Here is a 20,161-nt window from a genome sequence, read left to right as displayed (position 1 = left end):
GGAAAGGTTTACTTCTATTTCTTTTGCAGCCAGGTTAAAGTCACTTCCTACATCTGCATGGTTGTAGCACTCATACATGACAAACATGGGCAGGTCATCATGGTTTGTAATTAGGACATGTTTTTGGGACCCAGGAAGATCTTATTTTCCAACACCAACTCTGCAACTGATTTAATGAATAATTGTGGGCAAATCATTTGGTCTTTCTACTTCACTTGCTACGTTTATAACATCTCACCTCAGGAATAAAATCTGATGAGGCTGTGTGTGAGTTTTGATTAATATAAGAAACATATAACATATGTTCCTTATGTTAAAAAAGGATTAATGTTTATATTTCACATTATATTACAGGAAATATCACTGTACCATTATATACTGCAAACATTTTTGAATGTCAGTGGACTGAGACTTGGGAATATATTCTGAGCTAGAACAGTAAGGAGTTGACAATTTTCCTGTGGGTTTTTTTGTCTTTAATAGGAGAGCCAAGCTTGTCTTACTCACACTTTTGATATCAACGTGACTGCTATCTTGTAGGATGGGATTGGTGACATGCAGAGTAAGAGTTGTGAAGTGCTGCCCTATGAGGATAACTTTCTGCAGGATGCAAAAAAAATCTGTGATTTCTAGCAAGGCTAGTGGCAGTTATGGGTGAAAAATATTGTCATAGGGCTGGAAAGACAGGGGCATACACTATTCATTTTGATTTCAAAAAAATATTTTAAGTTATTATCCATTATTTTAACAAGAAATAACATTCCATAGTTCCTTGCTTTAAAAATAGATTTCCTGGGGAAATGGGTATAGTCTGTTCAGGTTTTCCTTGTTCACCAGGCTAAACCTATCTGCCGAATTGCATTCCACAGCATCCAAACTCTAGCATTGATTGGAAAAAGCCCCCAAACAAACAACAAACTTCTCTTCACAACTAGATTATCCTAAAGCGTTTAAAATGTATCTTTGTAGAGCCTAGTAAAGCAAACACTTCACCCGGTTAGTAGTTATCATGAGTAATTAACCGTTAACAGTGTTCTCAGGAAAAGCAGGACATTTTGTTAATGTTCTGCAGGAACACAGAAATACAACCAAGGGAGAAGTTTGTTGGGAGCATCACAAAGATAGCTGGCACGGAAGAACTAGAGGAGATTGTAACTTGGGAGGAAAGGAAGGAAGATTAATTACTGCTACATTTCCTGGCATTCACCTTTATGGTTTCAAATCTTGTGGTAGCATCTCTCCTCCAACCCATGAAGAAATATAGGAGTCTGACTCCTGTAAATTTAGTGAGTTTGTAACAAAGATGTGTTCTGTAGATAGCATTTTTTGTTAAAAGCAGTATTTCTCTTGAGTTTTCAGAAGCAATTGCCTTTTCCAGGTGGATGACTTCCATTTCACTTAACCCAGCACAGAATTACAATTTTGCTGGCTTAGTGAAAACTCTGTAGTAACTGAAAGTTAAGTTCCTATTTCATTTTTCTGATTTTGACTGGGACCTTTTTAAAAGGATATTCTTCTGCTAATAAAAGAGAAATTATTATGACAAAGTGATACAAATCTCATAGTGCCAGGCCACTGTCTGGCTAAGAGCACCAATGCATATTCCCAGCAGGACACTGGTATTATGTGTATTTCAGTCTTGCACTTCTTTTGGGCCAGGGTATCACCTCTCCAGGGAGGTCTGCCTAATATTTGAAGAAGCTTTAAAAAGAGAGAGAAAATAATATGCGTATCCTGGGAGAGAAGTGGGAAGAGAGACGAGGGAAAGGCAGCCGACAGGAGAAGGTATGGCAGTAGAAAGCACAGTAAGTTGAAACTGGGGAATTACGTGGCTCACACAAAAAGCCTGTGCTTTCAAGAGCATCCAAACCACTGCCTCCTTCTCCTCCTCTGTGCCCTTCCCTCTGCAGGCCCAGGGTGAGCCCCACTGCTGCCACGGCAGCTCGGTGGTTCTTCCTTTGCTGCCCGAGCCCGGGCTCACCGGTTTGGGCACGGCAGCTGTGGAAGGCAGCTCTGAAGGGCAAGGCTGGAGGGCAAGAGGTGGTTGTCTCAGGAGGTGCCTTAGCAAGCAGAAGGTGCAGGTATTAGGGAAATGAAGGGAAGGGCCCGGAGGCAGTGCTTTGATGAGGCTCTGAGGAGTGCAGAGAACCAGCTGGAGGTGCTGGGGGCTCCTGCTGGAACATGGGCAGTAGGATTGCCTGGGTGAAGCCTGCACATACTCTGCTATACATTTTTTCATGCGAAAACTTGTGGCAGGGAGAGCAGAAGGTGGGCAGTGTTTCACTTGAAGAACAGAAGCACCTGGGCTGGGACAGGCAAGAAAGTGAAGATAGGAGTAAACAGGAATGGAACAAAGAAGGATAACAAAAGGACTGAAAATGCCAACCGTACTTTAAAAAAACAAGTAGGAATTCGAAAACTTCCCAAAGCTGGGAAGTTACTTAAACTGGTTATAACTTAAACATTGTAACAGCCTTGAACTTTCTCTTGCTTTAGCAGCTTGTGAAGACTGTTCTGGGAAGCAAGGCTGGAGATAAAGACAACACCTTGAATGAAAAGTGGAACATCTCTCTTGCTAGCTAGGGATGGAAGAATTTCCTGTGTCTGTTTCTCCAGAAATTATGTCTGGTCATTTTAAGTACTTAGTCACAAAACCTTTCATGTAAGCAATGTGTCCTGCTGTTCAATATTAGCAATGGCTTTGTCTTGATTGCAAGGTTGTCTTTCAGTGATATGAAGTGGTTAGGAAAGACACCCTCCTTCTTGTGAGGCAGCTCAATAAACAAATGCAGCTTTTTGGAATACCTGACAAGATCTGCATTTGTGTAACTTAAAACAGATCAAATATTCCACCTGCCTCAGCGGGCTACTGTGGTGTGGGAGGAACAGTCAGTGGCAGGAGCAGAGGAAAACTTAATGCCTGTGTTTCTGTAAAATCCACATAGTTCTTTGAATCTGTATCATTTAGGATCCTATTCTACAGTGGTTTTGGTAGAATATTTGCAAGTTCCTTAAAATTCTTCCCTCTTACTGACATCAGCTTGAATTTGCAAATTTCTTTTCTCACCTTCACTGATCACTTTCTAATACCTGCCTGAGGATGCAAAAGCATGACTCAGTGGATTATCACCTGTTTATTGGTAAAGTCAGCATATGAGCCTCTAGAATCACTCACTCTTCAAATGTGCTTGTCTAGACTTGGATAAAATCTTAATTTTTGAGAACATGTTAGCTAGCTTCAGCCTTATCATCTAAATCTCATGAAATTGCCTGGTCACTATCAGAAATTTAGACCATTTTAGAGTTCACTCACCAACAAGCAACAAAATAACCACTCTATTATTACACTGAAGGTAAAACTTGACTAGTTTGGGGCATGCAATAAAAAGAAAAGGGGGACTCCTACATCTTAACAGGCTTTGGACAGAAAGATAATTGTTGGAAATTAACTCCACACTTCCATGGCTCTCAAATGTGTTGTGCCCTCACTTTTGAATCACTTCTGATCTATACTGCATGCTGTTGCACTCTTTGTTCAAAGTATTTGCCCTGCCAAAGTCTAGACACCTCCTTTCTGTATTGGATCCCTTTTCTGCTTTATTGGTGATTTAAACTGGCCTAGGAAATGGGTCTGACAAGCTCTGAGGGGTGCAGCTGGTGAGCAGAGTGATGATGATGCTGCTGTGGGAAGACTGGGCAGGCCAGGTGAGCAGCATTGGTGAGCTGTGGACTTCATTTCCACCACCTGAACATTTTTGGAGGGTTTAACAAAGCAAAGACTTGTGACAGCAGTGGAATCCACAGATGAGGTGAGCACTCTAAGACCCTCTCCTAACCTGAGCCCTATTCACATGGGTCATGAAAAAGCAGTAGGTTGAGTTGCTGCTTTGCTTGCCCGGGCATCTTGATTTGGCTTGAATATGTTTTGAGTTCCATTGAACTTTTTTCTTCAGAGGGACAGAAATCAAGGTAACTCCAAATAGTATTGAACTGTGGCACCAAAATGAGACATTGCTCACAGTTAATTGGGCAGGTCTGTGACTTTATCTCCTGCCTACTGCTGAAATAGTTAACGGTGTTGACATGTAAATTATCTTTACTGTTTGTTTAATAAAGAGCAGAAGTTGTTTCTTCCAAACAGGTACAGTCCACCCAATGAACCATTACACAAATACCCCAAGACTTGCTCCCAGCTACTTGGTTGCTTAATTACATACCCCACCTCTTCCTTATCAGACCAGGAACCCTGTTTCATCAGCAGCAAAACTGTCACAGACACAACATAGCCAGCAGCGCCGCGCTCCTCGGATAACTGCAATCCCTTCACCTCACACGCACTGCCAAGACACTGCTGGCCAGCTCATCCTCAGGGGACATGGCTCTCACAGTGGACACATCAGTGCTAGGCAAAACCTGCCTACCACAGGGCAGATTTCACCAGGCCTGGGATATTTGGACATGGCAGAATTGCCATCTCCAAGGCTCACACACTTTCCAGTCTCATTTGTCAGCCCAGCAACCCCAGGAATCAAAACTGACAACAGCAGTGGGAAAGAACCTCTGACACTATTTTACTTCTGTATCCTTCCCAGTCAGGTGAACAACTACCTGCCTTTGGGCTCCTTTGCTGCTTCTGGAGCCAGTTTAACTGGTTTGGATCTGGCATGGTCTGCTCTGCCAAAGCCAATAGTGCCTGGGGCACCCAGGACAGCCTGTTGTGCCTGTTGGTACTGCAGAGGGTGCTTTGCTCTTGTTCAGTAGCTTTTCTATTCCATGCTGGACGAACTTCTTAAGAAGGTTTCTACAGATTTGATGACATTGATTGTTTTGTGACTGTTTGGGTGAGTTTTAGAATTGTTTTAAATCTTGGTTTGGTTAAAAATACAAAATGCTTGCATAAATAATGAAGTGGACGGAGAATTTCTGTTTCTAAAAGCTATCTCCTGTTAGAGACTTTTACACAGAAATCAAATTGCATGTGTTCTGGCACAAGGCAGGAAGATGCTCAAGGATGGGAATATGCCAGGGGAAGCAAAAAGAACAATGGGGATTTTTGTAGGGAAAATATGTTCAAATATCTGTTTAACTATGGCCTCAGTCAGATGAGCATATCACACTATCTGTGTAGCTTTGCTGTGAACCAGAGAAGGCAATTAAGTGCTTTTAGTTCTTTTCCTTTCTTACAGCTTGGTTAGGTCCCTTATTCCCATTCCCAGGCACAGCTGTGCACACTGGCACAAGGGGAAAGATGCTGTAAGTGAAATTTGGACAGGTATAAACTGTGTATGTGTGCAGGGGGAATTGTTCAGCTACACAACAAACCAGTATTACTGCTGAAGCTACAGCCTGGGGCACTACCTCCCCTCAAAAATAAAAGGAGGCAGCTGAAATATTTTTATTTTGCCTGAGTTTGGATATCCACTTTGCAGCATAGTCCCAGAAAGTGGCGAAGCTGAAGGAACAGGATGCAGCAGCTTGAGGTCGGGACAAACAGAAGGGGGATGCTGGGAGTTCTTGCAGCCTCAGTGTCTGCACAGGGAACCACAGCCTTGGGACTTCTGGCAAGCTGGTGAAGTAATTTATGTGAAGGCTTGGACAGTAACTCAGCACAAATGAAGTTGTAGGTGTAATGATGTTTTGAATCAAAACAAACTAGTTCAAAATTTAAATCAATAACAAGTGCTTAAAGCTATTATTCAGGAGAGAACTACTACTGGCATAATGGTCCACCGTTTTGAAATGCAGATCAGCAAACCTCTCTGAAGGCCATTTGTTGGGCTTCCTGTGAAAATATATGTGGTTCCTGAGATAGGGCTTTAATGCAAAATGTGTATCAGCATATTCTTAACTGTAGGTATGTGAAGTCTTGTTTACCTGCATGGCTGAAAGGACACATAGGATGTTGTTTCACAATACTTTTAGCTGACATAAGCCAGCACTGCTGCCAAAAATAGTGCAAGAGTGGAATTAGAAGGTCCAGTTGAGCCAAACTAACAGGTCATTGCTGCTGAAAGGGGGAGATTTTTCTGTCCTTCTCCTCAGCCTGTCTCCCTGCCTGCTGGCCATGCACTCCTTCCACTTCTCTTGCTCTGTATTCCTCCTCTCCTTCGGTGAGCTGTTCCAGCTCCACTGCAGTTAAAACTCATCAGCAGTGTCCCATGGCTTAATGAGTTGAGCTGGCTCAGTGCAAGGTCACTTGGACTTTAGGAATGCACAAGCAAGAAGGACCTGGCTGCACAGCTGCAGACAGGTGCAGAGGAGAGGGGGAAGGAGGGTGTGGGACTGATGTTTTTGGCAGCAGCAACCCAGTAAATCGGCTTGGCTGCCTCTTCTAGCTGGAAGCAGAGCTAACCCTGCTGCAGTCCCACACAGCTCTTGGTTTTTTCTCCCCCCCGACCTCCCTCCTTGTGCCAGCACCAGCATTTGCACAGCCAGCTGATGAACTGTGCCAGGCTCCTTAGCCAAATCAGCCAAACAATTGCTCAGCTCTAACCAAGATCAGCTTCACAGATGAATGGCAAGGGGGCAGGAAGAGTGGGGCATGGGAGTGGAGGGAAAAGACTCTGGGGTTTCATTTCAGCAGCAGAGGCTGCTTAAGGTGTTGGTTAAAGTACATCCCTGCAGGCCTGCTACTGTGGTTAAGCCCTAGAAAATGAGACATAACCGAGTTTCCAGAGCAGATTTGCATGAAGCTCAGAGGGTAAAGGCTGTGGATTCCTCTGTTTCACATTTTGTTCCCTGACTTCTTCCAGAGGGTAATTTGACCCAGTTATCCATGTCAGGCAACCCCAAATTTCTCCTCCTGTTAAAATCACCCCATGATTTAGTAAGGAGTGTGGAAGTGAATCGCCTTGTCAAACAAGTGGGAAAAAACCCACTGCCTTTCACTTTTTGAACATCTTAACTGTTTGTTTGCTAGATATTTGCTTTAAACCATAATAACTGTTATTACTGCTGAGACAAACACAATGCAATGCCAAGAGCTAAAGTGGATTCACTGTCAACTTTGCATTTTTAAGTTCCAGTTACCCAGGCTGTCTGTTTTCAGTTCCAAATCATCACAAAACAACCAGTTTTATCTTCTCAAGAAATGTTGGATTTACTTGAAAGAACTTCATAGATATAAAGAGGTTGTTGGATGTGTTTTAGAGTTGGCTGTAATGGCTGAAGCTTAAAAGCTTGAATTTTAGATTACACAAGTCTAAGGAGGCTAGAGCCAAAAATGGAAAAGCTGCAGTGGCGATGGGAGTGTGGCCCACACATTGGCTGCAGGGCTGAATGCACAATCACACTTTTCCTCAAGAACAGCCCTGATAAGCTGCCCCACAGAATGCTCATGAAGTGGCTTGGAGGAGGAATGGTGCAACAGCTGGGCCCCTGAAAGGAACATCTGTATGGCTGTAACCTGCAGGGATGTGTTGGTGGGCTGCAGGGAGAGGGAGTAATGGTGATGTGGAGGGTGTGAGGCTACGCTGAGACTGCCACCAAACACCACCTTCAGGGAAATCTCATCTCCAGCTGTGGCCTTGTTTACATGTTTTTAGGGCAACTGCTTTTTTATTTATGATTGGGAAAAAAACCCCTCACTTTTCCACATTACAGCATATTTACTGCATTGCTTGCACATTTGAAAAGCCCTTTATTATTTGCTTTATGCCAGTGTTTAGCTGGCTGTTATTAGCTAGGTAGGCTATTTTAATGTGCAGGAATTTTCTTTTATCTATTTTCTTTCTACCTGTGAAAGTAAATTGAGCTTCTTCTGCAACTGAAATTTCCTTTCTGTATGCATGTATACACAAGTGTTCATGGGGAAAAAAGAAGGGTCAAGCAAAAGATGAATAAAACTAATTTTAAAATCTGAATTCACTTTAAATTTAAATTTTTTTTTTTTTGTGCTGCAATTACGCTTCTGAGTTCCCTTGCTCTAAGTAATCTGCTCCATTAATTGAATGTGTGTGTTTTCAAATTAACCCTTGGAATGACAGGCTAGATGAGAGCAGAGCATTTTAAAGATGTATTTTATGAGAGTCAGAGCCATAGTTACCACCAAATGCAAGAAATTATTAAAAGTCAGTCAAAATTTGAGATGAGTAAATACAAATCCAAAATATTCATTCCACAAGAATTCCACTTAGTATCAGTTTGAGCCAGGTTGGCCATGTACACAGATTTTTAGTGTGCTATAAAATGCTTTTAGGAACAGGCCATCTTTGGACAAAGTCCACTCTGGTAAGAAGCAAGAAGAGAAAAACTTTTTCACTCCAGAAAGAAATATCAAGAGACAGGCCCATATTATCACATCACTCATGATAATTAAGAACATCATATTTCATGGTATTAGAGCTACTTAAAAAGCATCTCCTTCAAAGTAGCAGCTCTTTTTTCAGTCATCTAAACCAATCTTGCTGCTGCAGCCCTTTCTTTGCACTAGTGCTGACATCTCTCTGAGCTGCCCCGTTATGCTCATCCAGCAGAAAGTAAATTCAATAGTTTTCTGCCACATAAGGAGTATCTCTACTCTCTACTACTCCTAACATGTCACCACTACGTATGCTTGTCTATAATCCCCTTCTCAATTCTTCTTGATATATGAAAATGTCATTTGGACAAGGGGAAATGATTTTAAATTACAAGAAGAGAGATTTAGATTAGATGTTTGAAAGAAATTCTTTACTGTGAGGGTGGTGAGGCACTGGAGCAGGTTGCAGGTTGCAGAGAAGCTGTGGATGCCCCATCCCTGGAGTGTTCAAGGCCAGGTTGGATGGGGCTCTGAGCAGCTTGATCCAGTGGGAGGTGTCCCTGCCCATGGCTAGGGGGTTGGAATGAGATGATCTTATGGTCCCTTCCAGCCCAAGCCTTTCTATGATTCTGTGATTGCTATGATTCTATTATTCCATTTCTGTAAGGTTCAATTCATATTTGTAGCTCTCCAGAGGAAATCACATGGCATTTTTTTCATCTTGCCCCATGACTATAAATCAAAATTTACTTTTTTTTAAATTTGTGTTTGTTCATGCATATATCTGTTTGATATTGGTTACCTATTTATGGCTGTGTGCTCTCCAATCTCTTAATATATTCAAATTGCATCAATTTGCACTGACCATTTGAAATTTCACCTATTTTTTTTTAATCTAAATGTAGTTTTATACTACAATAAAGATAAAAAGGAATACAAATATTTTATGAATTAAAAGTTCCACTATTTAAAATGAGGGCAAGTGTAATTGCATTTTTATTTGGTTGACCTTTTTTATACACCCTCAGAACATAATTTAAGAACAACTCCCATATTTTACAAGCATGGGGCAATAACATACAAATACACCACTGACACCTGAAAATTTAGATCCATTATTCATGTTATACTTCAGGGATTTTAGTACTTGGTGTCATGCATGCTGCTGAAATAAAAGCACATTACACCTATGCAATTTCATCACCTTGTCATTTAGACTGGACCAGAACAGAACCTGAGATGATGCAGGCGGGGAAAATACAACATACCACTCCTTTCACTAACTCACATGCAACATGCTGAATAATGTTGTTACTCCTTCTGAATAACCCTGTCATACCCATTTCTACTAAGGCTTCACAGCTCAGTCCTTGGAAGTTGCTGGTGAGGTTGAAAATGAAGAAGAATGATGAAAATACCATATGAACTAAGCTGTGAATCTCTCTGTCCTCTCAGTCTGTTCCCACTGTTGCTTTCCCTCAGACATGGTGTTGTAAGGCAATTAATATAAATTGAGATTATTCATTTTGCTCATCCCAGAAGTATGAAGTTTCATGTATGTATGCCAAACTTATTGTCTCATATATACTGTAGTTCATGTTTATCCATGTTTGGAAGTTTCAGAGAGCTCATCAGAGGAAAATAGATGTAGTTTTTCCATTGCACAGTGGAGCAGACACAACGCTATTCCAATATTGTACCTGTGTCCCATTGTAATATCTTTGTCAGTTTAAAGACTCTAAGTCCCTCTGGGAGTGTCACAAATCCATATAATGTCCCTCAGTGCTAGATTTTTATTTTTCTATCTCTGATTTAGTAGACAGATGTGAAAAAGCATATGATGCCAGATAACTCCCTAGTAACCACACAGCTGCAGATGTTGAAGAGAGCAACTTGTTCTGGCTAAGGCAAATATTAATTTGTGCTCAAGACTTTCCTTCCAGACATGCCATTTTTTGATTGTATAATATATCTTGCTGGTATTTTGGGCTGATCCCTCCCACATTGATCAAACTGTTTCCCCATCTGTGGCCTCTTCTAGCATGAAGTTGCTTTTCCTGGGCAAGAAGAGTAGTCTTAATTCACAGACAAAAACAAGACTGGGTTAAAAAGGTTGAGACAGCAGAATTTCAAGGCTTTATGATCTTCTATATCTACGAGAGTTTGCAAAACCTGTTTCCTCTCTACCTTCATCTTGTTATTTCTGCTCGGAAGGGCAAAATAATCAACAGAAAATAAATCCTCATTTTCTTTTGTCACTGGCCAAATTCTGAACACTCATGTCTCTTTTTCTCTTCCCTTTGATCTATCTAAACTTTGTACCAAATTTCCATTCTGCTCTGACCCCAGGTAGTTTAAAATAAAAGGGCTGCTTTGCAGTCAATTGGCATTAGCTAGTGGTCATTCACAGCAGGGTAATGTGGTTGTATAGTACTTTCACATTTGTGGTGGGCTTGGTAATGATGCAGTTTTAAAAGCTATTTTTAAACCATAAACTTATTTCCTTTAGCTTGGACAACTGTCTTTCTCATAAAAGAAAAAGTAAGTTTTAAATTTTTAAAGCATATTTTAGAAGATTCTATGTTAGTGGAGGTAATTCAAAAGTCTGAAAGTCCCTTCTGGCATCCTTCTGAGTTTAGTAGGAGCCTTCCCACCTTTGTCAAACATGACGGGGTGTTCAAAAAGCACAAGCATCCCACCTTCAGTGAGAAGGCTTGAAACACAACATGGAATGTTGCAGGCATCTGCCTTTTTGCTGTGCACCAGCCAGCAAAGTTATAGAGCTGCCCTAACCCAGCACTTTTAGCAGTTCTTACTAGTTCCAGCTCAGTACCACGGTCATGAAGCTGAAGGGCTTTAGCTCAGCTTGGAGCATGGAGCAGGAGCAATTTGCATCTGCACATAACAGGTTGTGTAGCTGCACCTAGAAAAGAGCACGCCACTCACGCATTGTCCAGAGCTGAATGGATCTATCAGATTAGGTCCGTGCACCAGCAAATAATCTACTGCCTCTGGGAGTAGAGCAAGAGGAATTCATTTGGGAAGGAATTTATTCAGGTTTGGAAAAGAGTACCAAAAGAAATGTCATAACCTACTGGGACAGGCTAAAAATGGTACCAGTGCTACCTTGGTATTATTACACAGAAATTAATTGTGCCTTCAGATGAATACCTGTCTGTGAAATATATGTCCTAAAACTTTCCTCATCTGGCACATAAACACCAGGTTCCTCACAGTAAAATCTCAGTCCTGGCCCATGATCACAAGTGGGAACAGACTTTTAATTGGATCTGTAGCAGCAGGACAAGGGACAAAGGTCTTAAACTAAAAGAGGGTAAGTTCAGACTAGGTATATGAAGGCAGTAGCACAGGGCTGCTCAAAGAGGTGGTGGATGCCCCATCCCTGGAAACACCCAAGGTCGGGTTGGATGGAGCTCTGTTCAATCTGATCTGGTTGAAGATGTCATTGCTGGGGGGTTAAAGTAGATGACCTTTTAAAGGCTCCTTCCAACCCAGTCCATTCTGTGACTCTATGACTTGTGTCACAACACACACTATTGTGGTGTTCATGCCTGGTGATGGAAACAGCTATTTTGTTTCTGCTCCTTACCAATTTTGCCTGCAGGTTTTCCTCCACATGCAACAAAGGTTCAGTGTTTGCTTTTAAGGCAGTGCCAGAGGATTTATTTTTCCTTCCTTGTAGCCACTTGGGCTGGAAACTAAGAGACAAAGTCAGAGAAAAAATGTATGGTCTCAAGAGAAAACAGCAATAAAAACAGCAGCAGCAGCAACAACAACAACAACAACAACAAGTTTTTGCAAAATTCGTATCTGGGGAAAAAATATGAGTAGACTGTTATGTTTGTAAATCAGTGACCAGGGATCTGGCCAAAGCATGCCATGGTTCCCCCTCAGTTAGAGTGCCTGTGTTTCTCCCCCTGTGGTGGAAGGCAAAGTGGGAGTCTGATGAATGAATGTATCTGTCTCACTCAGATAAAGCTGTAATGGCTGGCTTGCACATCCAGGAGTTTGGGAGCATTCTGGGTGCTTAAGTTAAGGTATAGTTTCTGTGATCTTTAGTCACAATGAACCAGCATGTTAACTGAGTGGGTTTAGTGTGGTTGTAACCTTTTGCATTCTTGGACTTTGGTGTTTATCTGGTATTTGTATCAGATACACATTTAAGGCACTCCCTAGATCCTGGTTTTGTTAGTGTGTCACTACTGCTTATGCCAGTGGTTGTGTTCTATTCTGAGAGGTGTTACTTTGTCAATATACACTGCCCCTTAAAATCACTCTTATTTATTGCCTACAGCACACATGTAATACCCATCTCGAGCAATTTGCAGATGATCTCTTGGAAATGCTGCCAAAATTCCAGGAAGGCTTCATGATGGCTCCCTTTACTTGCTGGATAGAGTGTTTAATGGCGAGCTCATTTCTTAAATGCTTGCCATGTTTGTTCAGCTGTGCACCTGCTTTGGAAAGAAATTTGCAGTGGAGCCTGGTGCTGCCCTCACAAGACAGAGCAGGCTAACCCCAGGTGCAGGATCACACCCGGCAGCAGAAATTCCAGTCACCAGGTTTTGCAGATGCCAGATCCCAAGCTTCAGCTCTCCAGCACTGAGCAGCAGCATGCCATGGATCTCATGCCAGAATCAAGGTTGCCTGCTCGTAGCATAGACATGTCTTTCATGTTTGAAATTATGTCTAAGGAAAAACCGGAGATAAGACAGATATTGGCAAAGGGAGAGAGGAGAAAGGAATTTCTACACTTATTAGTCATGTTATTGAAGAAAGAGGGAAGATTTTATCGTGCCTGTCTTGCTGAAAGCAAGGCTCTGGGTTCACAAGATTGCTGGCTAGAGTGTGTAACTGAGTCTACTTTCCTGCAGGTTGATGCTCGAAGGTTGCCGCTGCTTTACTCACAAAAAGGGGAAAAAAAGTTCTGTCAGCAGGGTGTGTGCTGCATGTGTGCCTCTGTAGAGACGGTCAGGAGGTGAGAATGAAGCTGGCATTTTTTCTAACCTTGCTAAAATGTGTGTGTGGTGGGGAGGAACAAGGGACTAATCCCCACAGGGATGGAAGGAGAGCTAATGCAATGCCCAGCCGGATGAAAGGGCTGAAGTCCTCCCAGATCCCCACAGCTTGGTAAACAGGTAAAGCGCTTATCAAAAACGACATAAAGAGTAATGGTGTGAAGAGAACTACAGCATTCCTACTTATGGAAATCCCTTTAATGGACAAAAAAAAAAGACTGACTGACTAATGGGTTTTACTGTTTCACTGGTGAGAGGAGCATGGTCCCTTTAAGAGCCTTGGCCTCCTTTTCTAAACGCTGTTGCTGAGCTGTGCCCCACCCCTGCATAAGCAACACCTGCATACCTGCAGGGTACTGTCTTCTTGATAGCTTGTACACCTTAATAATACCTGGTGGTGGAGTGGTCTAGGGTTGGGATGTTTCTCTATCCAGCCTATTAATGTGAGGACGCTGAGGTAGCATCTGCCAGATCCCCAGTGATGTCATAACACACAGTGCTCCTGATATCCTTCCTACAGCATTTGTGTTCGTGGTAGCCACCGAGCTGATGAGTTTTAAAAGGAAAAAAAAAAAAAGGACACAAAGGCATCTCCCTCCAAGATAAACTCAAATGGCAAATCCTAGCAAGCAGAATACAAACCAATTCCAGATGAGGTGGGAGCTGTGCACCACAGTTTTCTCAGCAAACCAATAGTGTTCCAGTTTCTCAGTGCTGAATGACTGCTTATGACATATGTTAAGCTGAACTGGGGTATGTGCAATTGCTCTGGATACAGAAATGCATAACATGTCCAGGAATCCTCAAAGTACAGATCCTATGTGGTCTGAGGAAGCCTGATGGATTTTAAGGAAGAATGAGGCATTTGGGAGTCATAGAATATTCGAGGCTTCCAGGAATCTTTCTTCAGCATGCTGTATGTGTTGTGCATTGCTCTGAGAAGACATAGTTAACTTGCAGAAAAAATGGAAATGGAGTAAATAAGATACTCTTTTGACAGAATTAATGAAATCTTCATTGTGTGGGAAGGAGAGAGAGAAAGAACAAAATCAGGGACACAGAAAAGTAGTTCCAGAGCATAAACAAAATGTAAGCTGCAGAAAGACACACAGAAAAACAAATGTGGGCTTACTGGGTTAGGACAACAGGAGTCAGAGGGATGGTTGGCAGGGAAAAAACCCAAGCCATGTGCATGCCCACCAGAAAGAGCTGCACAAATATTAGCCATGCTCTCCAGGACCAAAGAACAAGTGCAGTGTTTCAGTGTGTGCTTGTACAGAGTATAACACATGCAATTTCACTCCTGATTACTAGTAAAGACAGCGTATACACAATCAAGAATTATCACATAAAAGCCCCAGTAGGAAACGCAAGACAAGGGGTTGGCAAACCACTGGCTGACCTAGTCTGTCACTCCTTGTTTTGTTCCCAGTTACTCATTGTAGAATTAATTAGTGGCAAATTGCAGAACTGAAGTCATTAAGACTTAGAACTCCTTGTGTCTTCCCCACCTAATTTTAAAACTACTAGAGTGCTTTGGTAAGTTTTCTTTTTGTAGGCAATGCCACTGCATTCAAATCCCCCGCCCCCCTTATTTTGGCATTTGCACATGGTCACTGCCATCAGTAGGGCTTCTTTAAACTCAGCACACTGGCTGGAGATCTCCCAGTGCAGACACACTGCTGTTCTTTCCTCGGGACCGTCGTCATTCCCTGGAACAGGCAGGAGCAGTACCCAGATTCTGCCCCTCGTGCTTCACATCAAAAGGACCTTTCTTGGCTATAGATGGAAAACTGAGCTGCACTAGGAAAAACTTCCAGGATGACAGACAGCTCTGGAAAATCCAATCAGCTTTAAAGAGAAACACTGCATTCAGCTGTCTCCGTACTGATAATGAGCATTTACAATCCTGAGATCCTGACAACTGCACCATGCAGGGGTAATTGTCTGTTATAAATGGCACCAGAGCAAGGAGGAGACCAGTGATCTGTCCTTAACATGATTACACACCACAAACCAGCGATGAGGCAGGCATTGCTCCTCTGATTCACTTTCAGCAAAGATAAATGACCATAAGGAAAGAAAAACAAAAGTCAAAACAAAGCACATAATATGGGGATGCTTTGCAGACTAAAAAAATCTAGAAATTAATTCTTTTGTAGACTGATGAAATCATAGAGAGAATGCAAGCTTTATAAATTAATTTTGGCCTTGGCATTTACTCTGCAGCATCCTGCACCAAACAGCATGCAGGAGGTGTTCTGCTGAGAGGGCAATTAGAGAGCAGAATGAGTCCTGACCACTTGAAATTACCTAAATCCTTGAGGATCATATTTCTGTTTAGCCCATCATGTAATTTCAGTGTCCTGGCTAAATTTCAGTTTGATTTCAGTTACATTCTGACTACTTAATTTCCCAAGTAACATACTTGTCATCATCTTTGATTATTTGGAGATAAGAACTTGCATGGTTTTTTGAGAATAATAGTTATCCACAAAATTCTGCTATAATACTATATTTTTCAGGCAAAGAAAAATATACAGAATTGAAACCAAGGGGCTGAAAATAATTATAAAAATGAAACCACATTAGACCAGCATCTGGGGAAATTAGTTGAGGTAAACACTGTTAGGTGGGAGTGTGAATGGATGGGAAATGTGAATGTAAAGGAAAAGGAATGTATCTGTAAACAACAGATTATATAATTTTCTTTATTTTGCATGTGTCTTGCTCAAAAGTTCTCATGGTGTTTGCAGTCTTAGAGGAACTTAAATATCTTGAGTTTGGTGCCCTAGTATTGAAAAGCTTTAAAATGGGATTTTGCAGGGAGAAGACTAGCAGGTTGTACTAGGATCATAGAAACCAAACAAGCTTCTTTTCTCCATTTATGTTGCCTCTGAAAATGTCATGTCCACAAGCAAAGACAAGCATGATTTATTTAATTAATCACAAGGCATGACTGTAATTTTATTTCTGGTCTGAAAAATGAGAAATGTGGTTCCAGCAGTACAGTGCCCCTTCTGCATAACAGACCAGGGACCTGTTTGGGTACCTCAGACGTCTGGGAATCTGGCCTAAAATTGGGACCGTGCCTTGGGAGCTCTGTCAGATGAATCCTAAATCTGAATCCTTAACTGTTTCTTACAGTATCCATGTTTTCCCTGGAGTGTATCTCATCTGAACACTGACCAACCTTGACCTATTTTGTGCAAGATTTGATTAGATCACAGTGCAAGCCTGCAAGCCATAAATCGCAATCCTCCATCTGGTTGCTCTCTGACAAGTGAACGTGGTCCATCAGCGTTGTCTGCCAGGTGCTGCAGCCTTGGGCACACGAGCAGGGTGGAGTAGCTGTGGGGTCCCCCAAGATCCTGTCAAGTTCTGTGCAAATGGACATGGTAGCAGCTGGACCAGCTGTGCACTGACTGTGAGGCCTCTTTGACTCCAAGTTTTCAGACAGAATAAGGCAGCACTGCTATCCCTTGCCATGCGCAGTTTTCTCCTGGGGCCTTCTGTGGTAATGTCCATACTGAATGTTTGATCCCTTTCTGTAAAAATATGGTACTTTTAGACATCCAGATAAAATGCTTCACATTAAAAGCTACTCTTTGTCTGAAGAGTGGGCCTTATTTTTTTTTTTTTTAATTTTCACCCGTTTCTGAAGAGCCACTGACTGTGGTATTTAAAGCCATGTAAACCTTTCCCTTCTCTCTGACACCTCCAATAACAGCAGGATCTGGATGTGGACTGAATACTTTGGTCCTTTAAACTATATTATTAGTGGACTGAGATCATCACTTGTAATTCAAGTTGCCCAGTACATCCCCCATTGAGACAATATTGATTTTATGTGTTTAGAACATCGTCAAACATTAATTGTACTTGGTGTGTGCTTTGGGCAGAGTATATGTAGAAAATGTCAGTGAAACAGCTTAAGTGTATCTGAAAAGAGGATAAAAATAGTGCATTTATTTGTCAGGGGTGAAAATACAAGAGATTTTTTTTTTCTTTGAGAAGCTCTAAAGCTCCTGTTCACTCAAGAAGAGAGCTTAAATTTGGCAGGGAAAAGGAAGATGAGGGATGAGCTGTGTTGAGGATGAGCTGTGAGTCGCAAGGCAGTCTTAGTTTTGCAACTATTGCTAAACCAGTGTTCATAATGACTAGCTCCAGCATGAACCTGGGGAGAAAACAAAATAATTTCCCATTATTTGACCACTATTTGTTCAGTTCACTGAATAAGACAGGGTCTTTAGGAAGGAACATAAATGAGCACTCAATTAAAGACAGGTACCAGGATGCACTCAAACTGAGTTCTTAACTAAGATTATACTAGCAATGCTAATTTGGATGGGTTGCAACTTTCAAGTGTTGAATTTATTTTTTTTTTTAATTACTTATACACAGGATTTACCAATGTGATTTGTGTAACATTTTATGAAATGTGGAGGGTTTTTATATAAAAGCTGCTCAAACCTGTTTGTCAAAAATTTGACAATTTTGGGTGAAGCAAGAAAATAGTGGCATTTAAAATTGGTCTAAAAGCTTTTGTCATGTGGGCAACCTTTTCCAACACTTTGTGGGACTGCCAGGTTGTCTGAAACCTGCAAGGTAATTTCCTCCTCAAAGTGCAAAAGGAAACTAATGTAACACACATACATTCATTGTCAGGGCTGTCTGCTATTGAGAACTCTCACTAAGAGCACGTTGCCTTGTGATGACTAATTAAATCTGATTTACTTACTCTCCAAAGTTCAGTTTCTTCCACGCCTTAAGCAAAGAGCAAAGGAGGACTCTGGAGAACATGGGAAAGGAAAAAACCCATGGGAATGCAGGCATACCCAGTGCTGAGCTATCGGCTTCTTTTAAGCCAGCTGAGAATAACTGCCTTTTGAAGAGTCAATTAATATTTTTTGGTGGGATCCTTGCAATTCTTTAGCCTCTGGTTGGTTCATGAACAGCAAAAGAGCAACAGGTTTTTTTCTTTTTACCATGTAGTACAATGTCTAACAGCTGCCTTTTCTAATATGCAGTGATCACATCAGCTCACTGAATTTCTCAGTCCAGTCACACATTCTCCCTGTCTTTTGTTATTCACCAGTGAGCCCTGTGCATATGGTTAGCAGTTAGTGCAGTTCTAAAAACATCTTTGCAGTTATGCTCAAAATTAAAGTATTTTTCCTCGGTTTAAAAAAAAAAAAAAAAGCTTGCTTAGTCTATCACTAAGTTTCATAACCACCTTAAACTGACTGAAGTCAACAACACAATCAAAAAGATAAGTTTCACCCTTCCTCCTACCTCAGTCCTGCCTCTGCACAAGATCAGCACAAGGATTTGGACAACCACACAACGAGCTAGATCAGGAAACTGATCCAAATTAAAAATGAGCTTGGCCCCTGAAACATTTGCTCTCCCCAGCCATCTGAGTTCCCTAGGCCTGTTCAGCTCACAGCTGCACAACAACTGTGCCAGCACAGAGAGGGTGGGTGACACCGGGTTAGGGCTGAGCAGCCCTTGTGGAGGAGGGAGGGTGGGACTGGTTCACTACTGACTTACTCAGCCAAGAGTGACACTGAGCTCAGGCAACCCGACTTAGAATTCAGAGCCTTTTCCTTTTATGTTTTCAATCATCATATAAAATAGGCTGAATATTTTGTCACAAAACATCAACAAAAACATGGAAGTGAAGGGATGCATTTAGATGCAGTAGGTGTCATTTCATTAGTCTTCCATTGGTGTGATATAGTGGTCTCCTCTTTGGGTATAAATGAGACAGGACCCTCTGTTGAGACAATTTCCATGGTTTTTCCAGCCTTCACACGTTGCCACAAGCAGTTGTGCTCCAAGGCTCCTTATCCCGTGGATGCTAGTGCAGCTGGGTGACCGTGGCAGTCCTGAGTCTGGCATAGCAAGCTGTGGCACACAGCCACTCGCACAGCCCAGGCATTTGGACCCTGCTTGTGCAGCCACTGCAACTGAGGGACCAAGAAATAACACCTCAGGATTGCCAAACCACCTTTGATTTCTTTTCTCATAGAGTTATTAGCTTTAATTTTGTCTCTGCCACCTGTCTGAATAAATTTTAATATATCATCCTCTGGTGGTTTTCGCAACAAGATGTAACTGGGACAAGGACTGTAAGAACTTGAAAACAGTAATTAAAGTGGGAGATAAGATTAATCTTAGTGGTGTCTTCCAAGAAACCAGCAATAGAGCTAGGTTATTCCAGTTATGTAAATCTTTTTAAGCTGAATGACTGAAGAGAAATTTAATTTTCAAAGAACCAATAATGTTTGATTGCACTGAGTCCATTATCCCTTACTGAGGTGATAGCCAGGAGAAAGTGAAACTACCTTCAAAAGCTTCTACGTGCATTCAGGCAAGATCCAAAGGGAGAATTCCATTCTCTATAAAGTACAATACTGGTGCAGTGCAGTGGGCAGGAGTACTGTGTTTCGTGGAAGCACGTGATGAGCTGTCAGAACTGAGGGCAACCTCCCTTCTTTACCAGAAATGTAACATTGCTGGAGCAAAGTCCTTACTTTGGAGTCTGATGAGAAAACCACCAATAAAGGAGATAAGGGAGTGCCCTACTTAATACTTTGTTTCAGCCCAAACCTTTTGGAATTGTAACTTTTAATAAGGATCTTGGCAGCTTTAGCTGGGCCCATTAATCTTAAGAAAGTAATGAATTTAGGTCTGATTCCCATCATCCCAATGGTGGAAAAGATGAATGACTACTCAATCTGATCAAAGACCTTTCTGGTATCTGCAGATAGATTTATGGTAGAAGCCTTATTTAATATAACAGAGGTATACACATAATAACCTTGTAAAATTATCAAGTTCCACATTTATTCTATATGAATCCCACTTAATCATGGTG

General features: G+C 41.7%; 1 protein-coding gene across 1 annotated transcript in view; it reads left to right on the top strand.

The window, feature by feature from the left end:
* The first annotated feature begins 4,821 nt into the window (after positions 1–4,821).
* SMAD1 (SMAD family member 1) overlaps positions 4,822–20,161 on the top strand; it is a 62,527-nt gene continuing 47,187 nt past the window's right edge. Inside the window, exon 1 of the mRNA XM_030239360.2 lies at positions 4,822–4,841. The gene's annotated coding sequence lies outside the window, so the exon portion shown is untranslated. The remainder of the gene's footprint in view (positions 4,842–20,161) is intronic.

This window comes from Serinus canaria, chromosome 4, assembly GCF_022539315.1.
Source record: "Serinus canaria isolate serCan28SL12 chromosome 4, serCan2020, whole genome shotgun sequence".
Taxonomy (NCBI): domain Eukaryota; kingdom Metazoa; phylum Chordata; class Aves; order Passeriformes; family Fringillidae; genus Serinus; species Serinus canaria.
The sequence above is the reverse complement of the archived record's forward strand: the minus strand, read 5'-3'. Positions and strand labels throughout refer to the sequence as shown.